Raw genomic sequence first — 19,045 nt, 5'->3', positions numbered from 1 at the left:
TTCATATTTTCTTTGAAGATATGATTTTTTTGTAATTGTATGCATTTCCTGCTAGTGGGACTGATGTTTCATTTAAAATATTGTTAAAGAGAATTCTATTCTAAATGTATCAAAATCAAACTATATCATTCTATCCATGCTAATCCAGTAACAGTATCTGAGGAGAAAGTGATTCCTCACTGCATTTTCTGTATAGGCCACACTTCTGGCACAAATTGCTGACTAAGATTTTTTTTTTTTTTTTGTTAATATAGCTTCAAAAAGCAGTTAGACATATATGTCATTACAGATACTACAAAGAGGTATTCTTAGTATTCTGAATCCTTGGTGACAACCAAATTAGTAGGAAATGAAAACTCAGTCCCATAAAGCAACGTAGCCTGATTTTCAGAGATGATGAGCATCTGCACCCTCACTATAGAAAACTTTACAAGAAGAGGCCTCTGTTGACTAGCTTACAATTCAGAGTTACTCTGTATCAGCTCAGGAAACTTTGGAAGGCAGTAAATTAATCATTAGTTTTTCCTTTAACCTACCTCTCCTTTAATATTCTTGTTTTTATGGATAGCACTTTCATAGATGGCTGAATTGTTCTCAGGGTAAAATGCTTTACTTAAGATCTAAAATTATTTAAATTAGATATTACACCCTCTAACCATTCTTTACTTTTTCTAGGCAATTTTTTATGGTTTAAGACCTCCCATAAAGAAAGTCCATTATCTTTGTACGTACAATGCATACTTTTTCATTTTCTTCAATCCTGTTCACCTCATAGTCCCATTTCTTGCAAACTGCAAACAAATGGAATTGTTCCAAACATGGTATTATTCAATTCACTCACTGCATTTCAATTTGGAGAAACATTAAAGTTCGGGAGTCACCCTCCCCGCCCCACCCCGTTCTTTATGGCTGTTTTATTCTGCAGTTCCCTTTCCTCTCTGAAAGAGACCTGCCCCTTTTGTAGTTTTTTTTGGCTGTCAGTATCATCTGCGTAAACAAAAATTAGAGGTTAGAGACCTTTCAGCATATGCAAGAAATATTCCCTCCAAAGAGATACTGCTCCTTTCATGCATAATCTCTATTCTATTTTTAACTAGTTCTTTATTTGACACCATGCTGTATCTTAAAGGTTGATAACTTTTATCTTACAAAGGAATCTGTCACTGTTTCCACTGGGATTTACAGTATTAGATTCCAAAAGGCTGATAGTCCTGGAGCTGGTAAAGTAGTTGTTCACTTAGGCAAGCCTGTACGGGCTCCAGGCTGGCATCCTACTGCGCTCCCAGCAAATACCGCTAACGGGATGAACAGAGAGAAACGGAACACAAGGAGGAATGAAATACAAAATAGCAGAAGCAAACAAGAGGAGCAAACTGTTATCTCAGCTTTGAGAAAGGAATCAAAATCTACGTCACTTTCACGAGCATCAAGCAAATGTCTGACACCTGACTTTCCTGTTTGCAGCACGAAGGCCACTGAACTACACGGCAGCAACGCTTAGCCTTTGAGCACGCAGGCACCACGGTCCGGACAGGCGGACACGGCCCACAGGCGGGCCGAAGGCGACACGCAGCTAACAGCGGGATCGAGGCTCTGCGAAGGTAAAGGTAGCGCAGCCTGAAAAGGCCAAATGCAAAGGCTTTTTAAAACTTATTTTTTATTTTTATTAGTGTCATCTAAGGGAGAGAAAGTGAAAAGGCAAGCTAGTAATTTCTGCATATTATTATGAATATTACTTCTCTGCTTTTCTAATCTAAGGAACACCTAGAAAATACTCTTTAAAACAAGCTGAATTTCTTTCTCCTGTTGCTAAAACAGCTACTTGTTTACAAATGCCTTAACATATAGTTTTGACAAACTAAATATGCAAATCCTATTTTTTAATCTGTCTTTATACACTAAAAAAAACCCACACATCATTATGACTGCCTATTTGGAGGAGTTTTGCTTATTATAAATATTTCACAGATTAGCATAAGTAGTCTTCAGAGGACCCAGTGCAATTGCCCAGTAAAGCAGGAAGAAAATGGACCTGAAAAGAAAGTAAAGTAGACAGGCAAAAAAATAAAGCTAAGCGAAGAGACCTTGGCAAGTTGAGGGCAAGACAAAGTGAGAGTTGAGCTACAGAGAAAAAATAGCAATATTTATTAACTCAGGCCATTACGCTAAGGGGATATTGAGAGCAGCCTTCCCCCAAGACCCGAAGGAGTTATCACCAAACGTGCAGGTCTCATGTGGAAGCGGAGAGAGGTAACTGCGAAATGGTGTGATCACATTTTCTCTTCTAGTTCCAGAAGCTTCCAGAAGGTAAAAGAGCCTTTTCTTAGGACCCCCTGAAGAGCCGAGAGCCACTGCTGCCTGCCTGTTAGCCCAATACAGCTCTGCACAGGAGTGCCAAAGCCCCAGGCCAGCACGAGCACACCTGGCCCCACGCACCTGACTTACCTCTCTCACTGCCTTCTCCGCTTCACCGCGTGCACAGGTGGTGTTGCACCTTCTCTTCCAGAGGACACACCAGAGCATCCGTGAGGATACCGTTAGCACCAACTCCCCGCCCCCTTCCAAATAGCTTTTAATACAAGAGAAAAGATCGCTTGAGGTACTACTAGGCAGATGCAGACAAACTGAGTTTTACACCTGCAGCTGCAAAAACATGAGCAAAAGCCTCACTGATATGAAAGAGCTGCTCCTCGCTCTTCGTTCCAAGATGCTTTCACATTCCGGAGAGTTCTCGCCACCCTTTGATCACATCATTAATCATAAATGCCCCACAGCTGCCAAAACATTCTCTGCTTTGGAAGGGACAAAACAATACTGAAAGGTCAGTAGAAGTAACAGCATGAATCCGAATAGGAGGCAATTAGGTCTGCTGCGGTATCAACAAGGTACTCAAAAGAACGGGATCAGAAAAGCTGCTTGATCAGTGACTGGAGCAGAAGGATGAACGAGCTCATCAGCAACGGCCTCACTGATCGACAACGGCGGCAAACGCCGTGACTGCCGCCGCTATTAATAGTAGTGACGGCTCCTGCTCAGAGGCCTCTGTTAAAGACTCGCCGGGGGAAAGGATGGTTAATGGCACAGATATCCCTGCTCAGAGCCTTGACAAGACATCAGTGCTTTAGGGGGGTAGGATTTAATGGTACATTATACATCGAGGATTTGGACTAGTAATTTTAACTACATTCATTTGTTAACTTTTTGTTAAGCTCTCTTACAACAAGTCTACTTCATGTGAGTTAACTTTAAGAAGTTATCACAAGATATTATGGTATTTCAAATATTTGTTTTAATCTACTAAGAGTGACTGTGATATATTTTATATCATGAAGAAAGACATGATGTACCCGTTTTTATATGCCCATAGTACATTCTCTTTGCTTTAGTACAGTAAAAGCTAATATTTCCTATGTTATTATCTTGGGAATACATTTAAATGTTTTACGCAGGAATGGGGAAATGTTATCCCGCTTCTTTTGTAAGCTTTCCTTTTGTTCTTATGTCTGAAGTAGCTCAGCTATGTTCATTTTTGCACACAAGTATATAATTTGTTGTGGTCTTAAATGTATTCACAGAACAGACATCACGCAGCAAGGGTTAGCATGGGTACAAAAGTATCCTGATGAGTTACGGACTGTCGAATGAGGACCTTATCTTTGCATTGAATTGCTAGCAGAAATTCCTACAAGAAAACATCTACGAAAGCACTAGACAGAGACCATCTCTGCTTCTGAACTTCTGTCTCTGTGAACTCCTCCGCTTTCACAAAGGTAAGATAATATGCACTTGTAATCTTCTTGGCCAGGTAATTCTTGCAATATCTTCCAATTAAACAAATTCTACTTTTGTGTTTCTGTTGGATATGCCAGTTTATATATAGATTAAAATCTCTACCATACATATCTCCTGTTTAATAAATACAGAATGTCAATAACAACTGAATATGGTTACCACACTATATGGGTCTTTGAGGACAGCAAATAAACAGCAACCTGCTGAATCATGCTGAAGAGAGATGTTCCAAATTTTATGCCTTTGGAGCATGTGGGTAACTTTAATTGCTTCTGCAGCAAAAAATGCTATTAAAAAGTATTTTTGAAAGTCTGAGCTCAGGAAATGTATTTTTTTTTTTTTTTATAAACCATGAAAATCTACATAAAGTAATACACAAGTTAACTGTGCCCGCAATTCTATGGAATACAGCTGAGAATAATGTTCTACAACAAACCCAGTTTAAAGGATATGGCCAGCCTGACATATCTCCTTATTGATTTAAATTGTGTCTTTAAACTCACTGAAATAAATCTGCAGCTTTCTAATGTAAATAAAAAATATGCACTAATGATCCAATGCAGTAATAGGGGTATATAATTGCAGCGAAATTAAATAAGCAGCCACAGCCTGAATAACACTTATACTTTGTTGACAATGCTTTTCCAGTCAATTGTCAAGTTTTTTTTTTTCCTCGAATAAGATCTTTACTATAGATGTACTATAGATGTAGGTAAATGAGCAATATTTAAAACTTTAGTCAGGTGACATGCATGAGATTTTTCTCACCATTCAGCAATAACTTACTCACTTTTTATTTCATTTTATTCAACCAAATTGCTACGAAAGTAGTTCCCAGAACACTTATGTTGTAACACTCACCTACCTGTGTGGGTCTCAAAAACATTATTTCTCCACAGAATGGAACACTGTTAATTCAATAGATTATTTATTGAGGGCAAGGAAAATAAGGTTGCTTACTGCGGTTTTGCTAGGTTTGTAAGTCCCTATAAATCAGCTCCTTGGGAGGGTAACAAAATGGAAAGTAAGTCCTTTCATTGTATATGAGAAGCAATGACTCATTCTAATTCCATGTTAATATAATTTTGCCTGGATTTTTTAGAAATAGTCTGATTCTATCCCATTCTGGTGGAAATTATGCATACTATGCACATTCCAAGCATGCTTGATAACCACAGATTCCATTATGTGTTTAATAATTGACTGCTTAATAGAGCATTGATGCATTTCTGTCTGGAACTAATTCACCTTTGTCTGTGTATCAGCATGAATGTACAGTGAATTACAGATACGATCTTAGAAATGCTATAAGGGTCTTACACTTTATTCAACTCAATTTTTTTAAACCGCATATTCATGACAGGTACTACTTGGAAATTAATATCCTAACTTGTGTATGCTAGTATATATAAAAATGATTTATTAGAGTAGTGATTCATTGAAAAGCACCTTGAACCTTTATCTGGAAAACAGCTCCTCCTGTGATGTGCCTGAACTTGAAAATGGAATTGCTCTTTGATATATTTCCTGAGATATGCATGACATGGATATTAACAAATAAAAACAGTGGTTATAGTATTTAAAACATCAAGTTGAAAAAAAAAAAAGCCACAGAGAAAAACTACTATTCATCATACATACGAATTTCTCTGTGACAGAACAGAAAGTAAAGGAAGTCGTCTTTGTTCCCAGCAGCCCTGTTATCCAATTGCTGCAAACTCAAAGAAAAAAACTGTGTATATATGGGGGGGGCTGTGCATGCGTGCATAGATACAGATAAATATGGGATGTTCTGTCTCTGACTTCTGAATATAGGATATTCTATCAAAAATAAGCATATTCCAATCGATGCTAACTGAGTTCAATTAACCCTGGTAGTTCTGAGCACAGACTTACTGATTTAAGACATACAACTCCATTGAACTCAACCAGCGTGTAAGCTGAGAAAGAAAAACTGACAAAAAATAACCACTAAAGTTGTCAGCTGATGACCTTTAATGTCATGAAGAAAAGGCAGTAATTTTTCTCCACTGGGAAAAATTATCCTCTACCTACACAATGACAAAACTACTCCGTTTCTGGAAGCCATATATCTAAAGCTAAGTTTGTCTATGTTGTGTCAGTCAAGCCAGCACCTTTAATACTTTTCACAAGAAAAGCATTCATGATGGTTTGCCACAATCACTACACTATTGCTCCACTGGTGCTCTAAGATATCCTCTGACTATAGCCAACACCTCATGCTTCAGAAGAAAGGAAAACCCTGAATAGAGTTACTGTGAAATAGGTTTCATGCTACTCCTTGCCAGAAATGAAATTATGGCCTGAAGCAGGACACTGAATTACTTCTATCTCGGTCTTTAAAATCACAAATGTTACCTTTATTAGCTAGAAGCTCCCCAAACACAGTGATAGGTTAGTAATATTCTATAGATGATTATGGACTGTAGAAAGTCTTACTGTCTTCACTTACTTATTCCAAATTTGCCAGTCTTAAGTTTCATCTTGGGCTGCCTCTTCTTACTAGATGAGAGAAAGATTAAGGAGTAATTGGTGAACACTTCATAGTTTTATAGTTTTGATTCTGTCTGTCAAACTTGGTAGCTTGTTTCTATCTAATTTTATCATTTGCAGCATCTTATGATATATACAGACAGGTATTTATCATGCTATAATATATGCTAAACAAACGGTAATATTTAATTTTTAAAAAACTTTTAAAGAGATTTCAGTTAGAGAATGTGTTATTACTTTACCATTATTATTAGCAAGTGTTCCTTCCTACATAACTGCAGAGCACACTACCGTTTCAGTTGGCAATTTTACCTTAATACTAGCTGTCTTTCCAGCTATCCACCCAGACCCTTTGTTTTTAGCCCCTTAACAGGCCCCTTTAGCCCCTGTTCTTTTAAAAGCATAGCAAAATTTCTTCCCTTACTTTGCAGTTATTTTCCGTCAGAGAGCTTGTGGAATCCTACAGAATACAAAGCACCCCTAGTTTTGAAAGATGACAAAGGGCATTTCGAACATTTTTATCCACTAATGTATAGCCAAACATTGAGAGGAATTATATTAAATTGGATCAAAGTTTTGCCAAGGTCAGCATGGAAATCACTACAATAGGTACTTCCTGAAGTCGCTGCACAGCTGACTGGGTCGCTGTTTCAAAAGCCCCGTTCAGCGAGGCGTTTGCTGTCAGGGGGTGACTTGCATTTGCAAGTTCAAGGCATACACACACCTTGATACGCTTGTTAAATTCCAGTCTGAGTCTACCTAAAGTTGCCCTGCATGTTCAGCTGGATAAACGACTTTTCACTTCTGCTGTTAAACTGACAATACAGAGCTGGTGTGCTCTGTTAAGTAAGTGCTGTATTTCACCCACATGTGACTGCTCCAGTTCACTGATGGGCAAAGTAATTTCTTTATATCTGTGGAAAGGATTTAAAGTCTTGTCAGCAGCAAAATACTGGCTCAGCTGTAGCACTGGGGCCACTGTCAGCACCCACTATTTTTTATCCCTCGTAGAGAAATGATACTGAAGAGGTAAGATCCAGGATTTTTAAGCGTTTACATTCATTGACTTTTTCAAAGACTCTAACACACTTGAGATGTCTAATTTTCATCTCCCTAAGGACTGCTGATTTGACCATGTACTTATCCAAGCGCTGAACTACTTCATTCTTGACTGGAAGATGGTGCTTGTCTCTAATCCCTGAGTTGTGGAGCCCTCAATAGGAAAAGCCAATGTAGCCACGGTCTGCAGGAGCAAACACGAAGTACAAGATGTGGACTTGATCCACAGCTCAATGAAAACATTGGGAATCTCTCCAATGACTTTTCTGGATGCTTAATCTGATCCTGCTCTACTTACAAATATTTCTGCTCTTTTGCAGCTTTCTTTGTTGAGAATATCCTTGAGAAGTACCATTAACTCCTGGTGATTCATTTCACTTCATGTTAATTTAACAAGATACATTCTTTATTTACATGGCATTACAGCCCTGATACGCTGCACTTCCACATCTCTGCTTGTTGTTTACATTGGCACCGTGATTACATAAGCATAGACAACAAAGACAGTGTACGTTAAGATCTTAATTACACTGATTTCTCTCTCTCTCTCTCTCTCTCTTTTTTTTTTTTTTTTTTTTTTGAGTCAGGTCAAGTGATACTCATTTGTAACAAAGCTGCTTTTCTTCTGGTTGCAAATAATACTGTTGTCCCTTCAGTTAAAGTGTATCTAGGGAAAATGAGAAAAGGGAAAATGCTTTGAACTGAAGACTTCAGGAGATAATGCAGGTTCTTCAATAGCTAGAAAATTCCTGACATTTCATTGTATGAGAGAAGCTTGTATAAGTGGATACTTCACCTTTTAAAGAACTTATTGCAATGATAGCTGATACTGTACCATCACACGTGAATTTTGTCGTTCATTAACAACAGTGTCAAGCAACAACGTTGCTCTAAAGCTTTAGAGATATTTCAGCTGAAAACAGGTTTTCCTTCCTGAGTTACTTTATGCTCTTTCTGGTTCTCTGTATGAAATCTAAGTAAGTTGTCAAAGGCCTTACCCAGGACAAAAATGAAAATGTACCAATAAAATACAAGGCAAAGAAAGAGTGCACAAGTCTTGGGAAGGAAACTTCATATTTTTAAAGGAAAATAGACCAAGCACGTCTTATCACAGTTTTCTGTCTTTCTTACTATGTGCATATTGTCAATTCTATGTTAGCACATCATATTCAGTCACTCTATTTTGCAATCCTAACTAACAACGGCAGTTACACAAAATTTTATGGCTCTCCTGAAGCAAAAAATCTTGACACAGCAGTAATGAAAAGAAAAAAAAAAACCAAAAAACTTAAGTTTGCTTTTTATAGAGCTTTATATAAAATTTTCTTCTTTGCGAGAGTTTATTTCACCAGTGATCTCTGCAGGAGGAACAGAGCTACAGATAAAGTTAGGCACTACCATCAGATTTTGAATTGCTTGTGTACGGACAAGCCAATTAGTGACTAGCAGTAAGTCATCAGGTGCAGTTGAAGGGAATATGCAATCTGGCTTTGCCTTTCTCAAGAGGCACTTATCTTCTCATCTATTGCAGCTATAACTTGAAACTCCTCTGCAGTTGCCATCTGGCATGTAAGTGTGGATCTGGGCCTAAATGAGAAACAATAAAAATGGATGAAAGCCTTGATGCTTTATGCTGAACCATACTGCTTTGTAAAAAATCCTTGTATATTAAATTATACTCAAATCAAGATTATAAGCATTACAAGTTTGCCTCACCATATCATTTTTAAGTTTATATAAAACAGATTAAATGATCTTCTAGCCAAGTCATTACAAACTAGACTAGGGAGGGCTGAGTGAGAGTAATCCCTTTGCTGGCTAACAAAGATAAGGGTAACTGAGAAAGAACTATGTTAAAAACTAGGTGGGGCAGGAACGTGATTTTTTTTTAAATTGTTTTTAATGTTTATATTTTAAAACACTTTTCACCACATAAAGTATGGCATGTGCAAAAAAAATCAAATGCATACAAATCTTAATTAAAATCTAATCAGATATTTAATTAAAACTATGCTGTGCATCACCAGAATGCCAATATTAACTACACAGGCATCTGATTGATGTTAAAGGGCTACTGCTGATCAACACTTGAGGAAGACGCTTTCCGCTAAAATTTACAGGAGGCTGGCTGATGAAAGTATATGGAAAGTATATGGTCACCGTCACACTGTGTGCTCAGAGAGAATTCTCTAGTGGGAAGAGTGATACTGTAATGCCTGTTATTAGCAGAAAACACACACTGCTGACCACTGTTAATAAAACAAGTTCCTCCTTTGTTTGTCTACGGAAATCCTGGCATGCTAATCTAAAGCTCAGTAATAAGCAGAGGAAAAGCTCCCTCAATTTTCTACTGACATCACTGGAAGAGGGATGAGAGCAAAGGAAGGTCACAAGAAAAAATAACATGATGATGGTAGGTGGGATAGAAGCTGGGTTTCCTTCATTACTTACTGTGGGGAAACGATAAACCTTCATGCAAGCTCTCTCAAAAGAGTGATGGCGAAATCCATGTATTACCCCTATTTTTTCTGTTTTACACAAGCCCATTATGGAAAAGCTATTCTCAAAATTACAGAGTTCCCCAAAAGATGAGATTTGTTTCACAAAAAACCTTCAAAGTGTTGAAGTTAGTCTTTGTTCTGCACTGAAAGAACACAAAACCCTCTTAGTATTGCTGTAAAACTGAATGTGTCAGACAGCCAACCTTCTGAAATCCCATGCTCTCCAGGGTCAGGCTTGTTTTCTTTTCTCTGTCCTACCTCCGTAAGTGATCAGTGAGTACTGTATGGTCAAAACTTCATCAGGACAAATATGCCACCATGATATATATCATATATCATATATATATATATATATATCATATATATATCATATATATATCATATATATATTTCATATAACCGTTTAGTTAAAATGGTATATTTTAACTAAAAGTAACTTGATCAAAATCATTTTAACTATTAAAATGCCTTTCCCTGCACTTCAGACCTAACGTTAAGGCCCAAGGCTTGGTTACTGCCCTTTCTCATACCAGTGTACGGGGAGTGCGTTCTGTTCAAGACGAGGCATGTTCTCCCCACAACCTGCTCCTGTTTCCCTGCAGGAGACTCTTCTGCCCTGGGCCTCCCTACCCACTCTTCTCCCGGCCCTATTCCTCCCTCCTCTCCCTCTCACCAGGCTGCTCAGCACAGGGCCGTCTGTCCCTCCACATCAGCATGTGCAGGTCCAGCAAGCGCCAGTACTGTGCTGTTTCGCTGTGGAACGCTTTTCCTCCCTCGGTTTGCCTGGCTAGCACAGTGGGCAGCAATGCAAATTCCAGGCTGCAAACTCCTGCCTCAGAAGGGGTTTAAAAGCATTCCTGGGCTCCTATCTTGCCTGGCCGAATGCAAAGTAAGCACATCCTAAGCCAAAACATGCAGAGAAAAGGGAGACAGAAAAATCGAGCCAACAAGTATAAGACACTAACAATGATTTACAGCAACTTCACTTAAAAGAAACCTGTGAAAATACAGGTACTCTTGTCTCAGTCCTTTTGGAATTAGAACAGAGTCATAGGAGGAAACAAGAAATTTTTTCCTTCTGGTAATAGTACTACTCCTACTCTCAGCTCTGCTGAACTATTAGATATCAGACTTCTAACGATGTAGAGGCTTTAGGTGCAGAAGAGTGGACACCTGACAAAAATGAAGCTGGAGTTTCCAGTACATAAATGAAAAACACTTGCTGGAAAACCCCTATACAGTGCAGAGGATGAATACAGCAACACAGGAGGCTTTAATTTCATCAACAGCTATTGCTAGTAGTTGAAAAATTAGAAGAAAGCTTCCCAGTGTTCTTACAAAATCCACTTGAAAGATACACTGCTAAGTTTCTTATATTCAAAGTCTGGTTTTAAATGACATGAAAGAAATCCTTTCAGAGTCCGTATTTGCTGTTGTCCTTTATACACACAATCCTGGCAATGTTCTCAAGACTCCGTAAATTACTGAACATAATCCCACCAGCTGAGATGGTATCAACCGATGACACTGCTATACTGGAAAGATAATTTGGAATGGTACCTGAAACATTATGCAAGCAAAATGAGCTATTTTAACTTTGCTTCCACTCAAAATACAAAGAAGTAAAAATCAATGACCAAAGGCAGAAGACGAAACGAATGGAAGACGATTCCTACCAAGATACTGGCATAATTTTACGAACAATGGAGGATTAGAGAGACAGAAAAAAACTATTAAAGAAATGTTTGACAGGGTCTTTAATAAAGGAAAGAAAAGAAAGAAATGAACCAAACAAGCGTTTTTCCTTCTGTTCTTCTGTAACAAAAGACTGCTTTGATCATCACTGGGCCTAAAACAAGTGAGATTTTCTTTTTATGTGCTTTTCAATGTTTGTATTTTATCTTCCAGATACGTCTTCTGTGCAGCCAAGTTAAAAAGTTTTATGATTGTTATTTGAGCCCTTTTAAGTTGTTTTTTTCTTAGCTCTCAAACAAAGCTTTGTGTCCTGCCCTGTCTCTACCTCTGCTCATTTATCTTCTGCAGCTGCAGAGGGACATAGCACACTGCAGCCTGCTTTGCTTTGTTTTGTCCCGCATTTTAGCCTTTTGATTCCTACTGGTTGCCTCAAAACTAATGGATTTGCTAATGTTTTCTTTTAATTCCAATAGCAATTAAGCATCTGAATGATTTTCATTTACAGAAGTTAATATTTTCTTGTCCACCTGCATCTGTAATATTTGATGTAATGTTCAAACTAACTGTAACTACAGCATTTAAGTAATTTAAAAATAAAAGCTTGTGTATTTACTTTAGAGATTAACTAGAGTGAATGATCGCCTCATTGTCCATGCCAACGCTTCAAGCTAATGCTTTCCAATACTGTTACGGAGGGTAAAGGTTAATGAACATTTCTCTCATGTTTCTTCTCTGCATCTCTTCCCAACACATTTTTTTTCAGACCTGAAATCCTCAGCAGTAAGGGCCCAACGCCAAGAGCTAAAAGATTATGCTGACCTGCCGTGCTGCTGTTTTGCCAGGTCTTACAATTACAAGGCTTAATGCTGCAGCCTTATGTGTGCATAACTTACACAAGACCCTGGGAGGTTTGTGCGTGAAGAACCGCAACTAGTGCCAAGTTTTGTAGAGCTACTGATCCAAAGCATCTGGAGCAACTCAGGCTGGGAATGTCTCGCTCCCAGCTTTACCCCTCCACATGGGTGCTGCACCTCGTGTTTTACTTGACGTCGCAAGAGCGTTCAGTTGCTCCAGACTCCTGCTGGATCCAAGCTAGGTCTCAGTTTCATTGGTGTAAACCCAGAATTGAAAATGCACCAGTGTGATAACTAGCACAGTCTGGTCCTCTGATTACCACCATCTTTGGGTAATTGTCAGAACATGGCATAATTTTGTAGTAGCAACTTTGTCTTAATTTAATTGTCGGAAGACAGGTTTTAATTAGTTCATCTTTCGTAATCATCTCAGAACCTTCTGCCGTCTTTCGTTCTTCCCTTACAGTATGGCATCTTAATGCTAAAATTATTGCACACTTCCTCGCCTGATACTCATCAATCCCAGTATAATCGCTTTTATATCACTGCACTTCAGGTACAACTTGCAATTCCATTGACTGCAAGAGGGCACAATAGTGAGCTCAGATCAGGATCAGACCTACTGCTTGCATAATTGGCTTACCATCAGCAAATTATTTTGGATACAACTCAGTTCAAAAATCATTTTACTTATTAAACAGTCTCTGAAACTCTAATTGGAAATGGAGGCAACTTTCTAAAGGCAACAATCAAGCAATGCTTGTTATACCAACTCTGTCTGGGTTTCGAACAGGAACGGTGCAGGCCAGATGCTCACGAGCGTAAGCTACAACGACGTGGACGTCGGGGAAGGCTCTCCCTCCCGTTTGTGCCTGCTGAGGTAGGTGCTCACCCTCTGCTTTCAGACCTCATGCACAAGATTAAATGTTTGAATTGATTTTTTTTGAGGGGGGCAAATGAAACACATTTATTTTATAGGAAATCCTCTTTACTCCCAAAACACAGTAATTCAAAACATACAAGGAGGAGGGTTTAATTCCAACTATTCTTTCTGAAAATAAGCTCTGTTTAGTAAATCTGGTCAGCAAAAATAAATTATCCATTATACACTAGGACATCAGCTTTATGAAGTTTTTTAAATTGGACTTTTCTCCCTTTAAAGATGTTGGGAGAATTAATGTTTCTGCAATACCATAGACTCTCTATTTATGCTTACACATCACTTCATTCCAAAACTATCTAGCTGCTTTTACATCATTTATAACCCTATAGGATTTTAAAGCCGGATCATCTACAGTCCAGACTGCTTATATGTAAGAAATTGTTTTAGTAGTCTTTTCGTCCAACATTTTTTCTGTATTTAATGACACAAAAAATCACTCCAACACTAACACAGTATCACCCTACCATTTTAAATAGGAACTTGAATTCTAAAATAAAAGTTCATGGGAACAAGGGAGGGGGAGAGGAGAGCAAGGAAATGTCTCGAAGAAATACATAGCCAGACGAGCGAACGATTTCAGCCCTGCCCACACCGCTCCTTTTATCACCTGAAATAGCAGCTCCAGGGGTCATCGGCTTACGGGAGAAATTTAGCATTGAGGAGAAAGACTTGACATTGAACATTTAGACGTGCTTAAAAGCAAAAATCAGAATGCTTTATGTATTTATCTGGATATTTTTTTAAGTTCGTGATTTGTCTGGAGAGTCTGATCTTCTGTTTTCTAGGGTTACACCTAAAGGGCCTATTCCCTGTTTTCAGTCCCAAAGCAAAGACCCACGAGAGGGAACCCGCNGAAAATCCCCCTTCTTCGGGTGCCGCGGGCATTTCTCCAGTATGTCGAGCACAGCGCGGGCCTCGGGCACTGCGGACGCGCACTGCAAGCACAGAGCCATCCCTTCACTCCAGCCGCCCCGCTGCCTACGCGCCTTCCAAGCGGGGCGGTGCGGAGCGGTGCGGAGCGGTGCGGAGCGGTGCGGTGCTCCCCGCGGCGCGGCGCTCACCTGGCGCAGGCGGGCGCGGGCGGCGGGCGCTGGCCGAGCTGCGGCGCTGCGAGAGCTGCTGTCAGGCCTGGCGGCGGCGCCGGACGATCCCGCGGCGCTGGGGAACGGCGGCGGCCGCGCTGCAAACGGAGGCACTGCAAGCCTGTCCTCTGGTCCGTGTGGAGTGCATATGGTGGATCATATACATTCTTCAAATCGTCAGAAAATTAAAAACAGTAAATGAGGGTTTGGGGGGAGGTTAACACTTACTAGAGTGCCCGTGGGCACTGTCTATGCTTTTTTTTAAGTCTTTTTGCTCCTTCACTCGCGCTGCTGCTGGCTGGGCAGGCGACCCCGGCGGTGCGTTACTCGCAGGCTTCGTTCGGGTCATGTCCTGGCTGTGCTTGTTTCCTTTAAGCTTTGTAGCAGTAAGGACGATTAGTTCATTTATCAGGCATCGTTCAGGGCCATGTGTAGTTACGTGGCATGACTCTGGCAGCAAATTATATTCATGCCTTTAACTTCAAAAGTGCAAGTTATAGAATTAGCTTATCTGTGACATGCTAATTAGCTTTCAGGTGGTCTGAAAGACTGTTTGTGAAGGGCCTGAGAGAAGCCCAAGGATGGCTGGGGTGGGGGCACTGAGGACGGGGTCTGTGACAGTTTCCCGTATTTTGTTTGGTCAAAGGGAACATGCCGCCGAGAGATTAGAGATTCTGCCTTTTTTATAATTGAATGAGACACATCAGGGTTTCATTGCAGTGGTGATTTTTAAGGTCTTAATTCATAAAACATACAAGTAGCTGCTGTTGCATGTGGTGCAGCAGATTACCCTGGCGGGCTGAAGCCGTTTGCCCTGCCGCTGGCAGGGCGCGATCGTGCTGAAATGCTGTGCGGGTCGCGGGTGGTGGGGAGAGGAGCTGCAGCACAGGGAGTGGAGCCTGGCTGCCTGCTGAACTTTATCCCCTTACGTTCTCCCCACCAGGCACAAGCAGCTTCACCAGGGTATCATATGTGCCTGTATCTTCTTTAGGATCCACATACAGACCAGCGGATGGTGATTTTGTCTAATGGGTAGACACACAAGCACCTGTAGCCCCAAGCTTCACGAGTTCACCAGGTGCTGTGTGCAGGAGTACTTCCCTTGGGCTCTTCTAAACCGTTTTCCGGGTTTCACTGACAGCTCCCTGCATCTAGCATTGCAGGATTTGGTGAAAAACAGTCTTGCATTCGAGACTGCATGCTGCCTTTGTCATTTTGTAAAACTCAGCTATATTCTTCCGCAGCCTCCTCTCCCCTCCAAACAGTCCCAGCCATTTTTTGCCTCTCTTCACCACTAGTAGCTTCATCCACCTCATGATCTGAATTGCCCTTCTCTGATGCCACTAGATCCTTCTTGAGTTGCGGAGACCAGCACTGCTCTCTGAGTACTCAAGATGTAGGCCTATCCAGATTATATATAGTGCTAAAATGATACTCTCTGTGATGGTCTCAATACTTTTCCTCATGGTGCCCAGCATTTTGTTGGCTTTTTGCTACCACCACTGAAGAGAGGAGATGCAGTTACAGTTTTCAAGATTGCAACTGTTTGCATGGTTTCTAATGCTTATGTCAATTAATACAACAACTTGCAAATATTTAGGGTGATAATTGCAACTGTATAATGGGACTAGGTATCTAATTTCATTATAGATGTTTGAGAATCTCAATTTTCTTTCTTTGTATATACAGAAGTCCCAGTATATGAGTTATTCTTAAGGGTAAGCAAAACATTGTGGAAGATACGCCAGCCACATGTATATTTCTTTAATTCACATGATTTTTTTGATTGTACAAGGTGAAGCAAGTAGAAATTCGAAACTGATCATTTCCTTTAAGTATCAAGACAATAAGCAACGTAAACTCTGCAGCTTAGAAGCCATTTACTTAAACAGCCTCATTGCTACACAAAATCCTCAGTGTCAGTAGAATTCATACATTAGCATAAGAAATACACTTAATGCTTTTTATTTTGGTAACTTAAAACTTTCACTGCAAGTATCTTTCTCACTGTTAAGTATGCTATGCTTAGGGACACCTGGATGTTACTGAACTGGGGAGAAAGGGAAGGGATTGCTCTGTTTCTAACAGCAACTTTATATATTCCAGCTGTTGAGCTGGCTTTGCTGCCTCTAGCAGTAACTAATAGATGAAGTTTCAGTGGGAAATGAAAAACTTATAAGGCACGTAAAAAACTGAGGAGTTTTATACTACACAAATTCAGTTAGGAGTTTGTTTCTCCCAACAGCTGACAGCAAATAGTTACCACTTTTTGAATCAGAAAGGTGAGCAGAGAGATTATACATTTTTAAAAGGATTTCATTTTGGTCTTGCTGGGTGCTGTGGAAACCCTGCATTAGCCTGAGGTTGTTATATACGATCACTTGCGGCCGAGTGCTCTGCAGTAGCAGTTTTAAGGGCTTTCATTAGCTTACTACCTCTTAAGCTGCTTTGCAAGAAGAACAGGTTTTAGTGAGTGAAGGGGTTTTCTTTACCACTTAAAAATCTATCATTTGTGTGCAAGTTGTATTTCTGTTATTAGATTTGTCTTAGGTTCTGCTAAAAGTATTTTGCTTATTTTAAGAGAACTGCAGAAAAAGTGATAGAAGAAAAAAATGGCTGAACGACTTCTCAAAAGGAACTGTTGTAGTTTCATAAGTTTGGAGAGATAAGGTGGTGCTTTGACTAAATTGTCACTCTAGGTAAAAATACTGTCACTGCAGGTTTCAGTTATGCATATATTCTTTTTTGTAATAACTAATATATTGTTCTTTGTGGAGGACTGGATCATACATGCACATTGAAGAAGGACTTTACTGGTTACTTAATATAATTTATACAGCAACTGTAGAAGAAGAAAAAAACTTCATTGGTTTGTGTGATAAGGACCTTTACGCAGAAATAGAAAAGAAGTTGTGTTACATGTTGAGAGATCACTAGGGATTGCTGAGTAAGCAATTATGGTGATTATGCTGCACTACAAGAAGATGGTTGTATCTGTTCACAATCAATCCCTTGACCTTGTTGAAATGCTACAAAATAAGGTAGGCATTGCTGTCACGCAGTGCGTACTGAGAGCCTGCGTTACTCCGCAGACACTGTATGTAGTATGTGTGTCGTTTGCAAAGCCGCAAGGTTTTTTTTTTTTTTTTTTTTTTTTTTTTATTTTATCTGTAGTTACGGCCTAGGGTAGTACCAGTAGTTTTGTCAAGTAATTAAATAACCAGATAAAACGACTGCAGATCTACATGTCTAAATGTTACTGAATATTTTATGTAATTATGATGGAATGCGTCAAAAAAAAAAAAAAAAAAGAAAAGAAAAGAAAAGCCTGAGTGCACAGCGAGTGTTCCATAATTTTCCCAGAGAATATAGAGAAGGAGCATAAGAGTATTATGCTGTGGTTTGTCTTTACATTTTTACTGTTTAAAAAAGACTACAGATGCATCTGACAACTGCAAATATTTAATAAATGCACATGTATATGCATCTTAAGCATATGTGTGTTTACTGTAGATGTACATGAATGATCTTTTTGAATTCCATACTGCTGTTCATGTTAGATAGGCAGCACATGAGCATAAGCATTTGCAGAATTAAGGTCCAAATTAAGAATATTAAGATAAATACATCCTATAGCATACTACTATGAGAGTATCTCTGTAGATACCTTAAAGGCCAAATGCTGAGCAACGGACACTGTCATATTCCAGTATTTATGTTTGGTTATAATTAGTATTTGGACAAAGCTGAATAAAAATTAGCAGGCACTCCAAAATTAAGCTATCTTCTATCTTAAGCAGGAGAACTCCGTGAACTACTAAAGATCAATCCCTGTCAATTTGTGGTGTGCATTGGGGCAGTTTTCATAGGTAGATGTAAAAAAGCCCAGATGACTTCTGGTAAGGTCATATAACTGCTGCTTCGGTGAAGACTGAAAGAAACTTAGCATTGATTAGGTTTGGGTGGTTTTTTTAAAGCTGATTTAGAAAACTGCAATGGGACTTGCATTTTCTGACTAAAAGTCTGGTGTGGGGATAGCTCGGGGTGACTTCATACTTAATATGCTGCATCTGATAGAAAATCATGTAACTTATTATATACTTTATTAATGTCTCTCCAATGAAAGTCAAAGAAATGAAGTGCACCTGAATCACTGGAATTTAACAATAATGTGATCTATCATGTGGCCCTGATATATCTATTTCATAGGATTAGAGTGTTATATTTGGCTGTGTATAATATTTATAGCCAGCCTGAAAAATGTTTCTTGGCTAGGGTGAGTAGCCTTTTTATGAACAAGTATCATCCTATATTATACATCCTTCATTTTTCTCTCACTCAGATATTTATGGTGTGTCCATCATTAAGGTGGTAGATGGGTATATACATGTAAATATTTGTAACCATTGTGGAGGATTGATTACTGTGAAAGCACATGCTGGGAACATGCAGATGTGAATAACTGTCTTATGGCAGTGGTGCCCATTAGTAACAGCACATGAAAATCTTTGCTGTTTGGTCATATTTTAAGGGCTATTCGTGTACTATGGCCCTGCTTTGATTTGGGTCAGCTAATGAAATGTACTGTTTTTTTTTTTTTTTTTT

At 39.3% G+C, this 19,045-nt stretch overlaps 1 protein-coding gene across 5 annotated transcripts in view; it reads left to right on the top strand.

The window, feature by feature from the left end:
- The first annotated feature begins 14,432 nt into the window (after positions 1 to 14,432).
- Positions 14,433 to 19,045, top strand: part of NMNAT3 (nicotinamide nucleotide adenylyltransferase 3) — a 27,879-nt gene continuing 23,266 nt past the window's right edge. For 3 of the 5 annotated variants that reach the window (XM_085298552.1, XM_085298549.1, XM_085298551.1), the window contains exon 1: positions 14,433 to 14,571. The gene's annotated coding sequence lies outside the window, so the exon portion shown is untranslated. Of the gene's footprint in view, positions 14,635 to 19,045 lie in introns of all 5 variants that reach the window. The other 2 variants (XM_085298550.1, XM_085298548.1) reach the window with 1 other exon arrangement.

Source organism: Rhea americana, unplaced genomic scaffold (assembly GCF_003343005.1).
Source record: "Rhea americana isolate MKP2758 unplaced genomic scaffold, rheAme1 scaffold_14, whole genome shotgun sequence".
Taxonomy (NCBI): Eukaryota; Metazoa; Chordata; class Aves; order Rheiformes; family Rheidae; genus Rhea; species Rhea americana.
The sequence above is the reverse complement of the archived record's forward strand: the minus strand, read 5'-3'. Positions and strand labels throughout refer to the sequence as shown.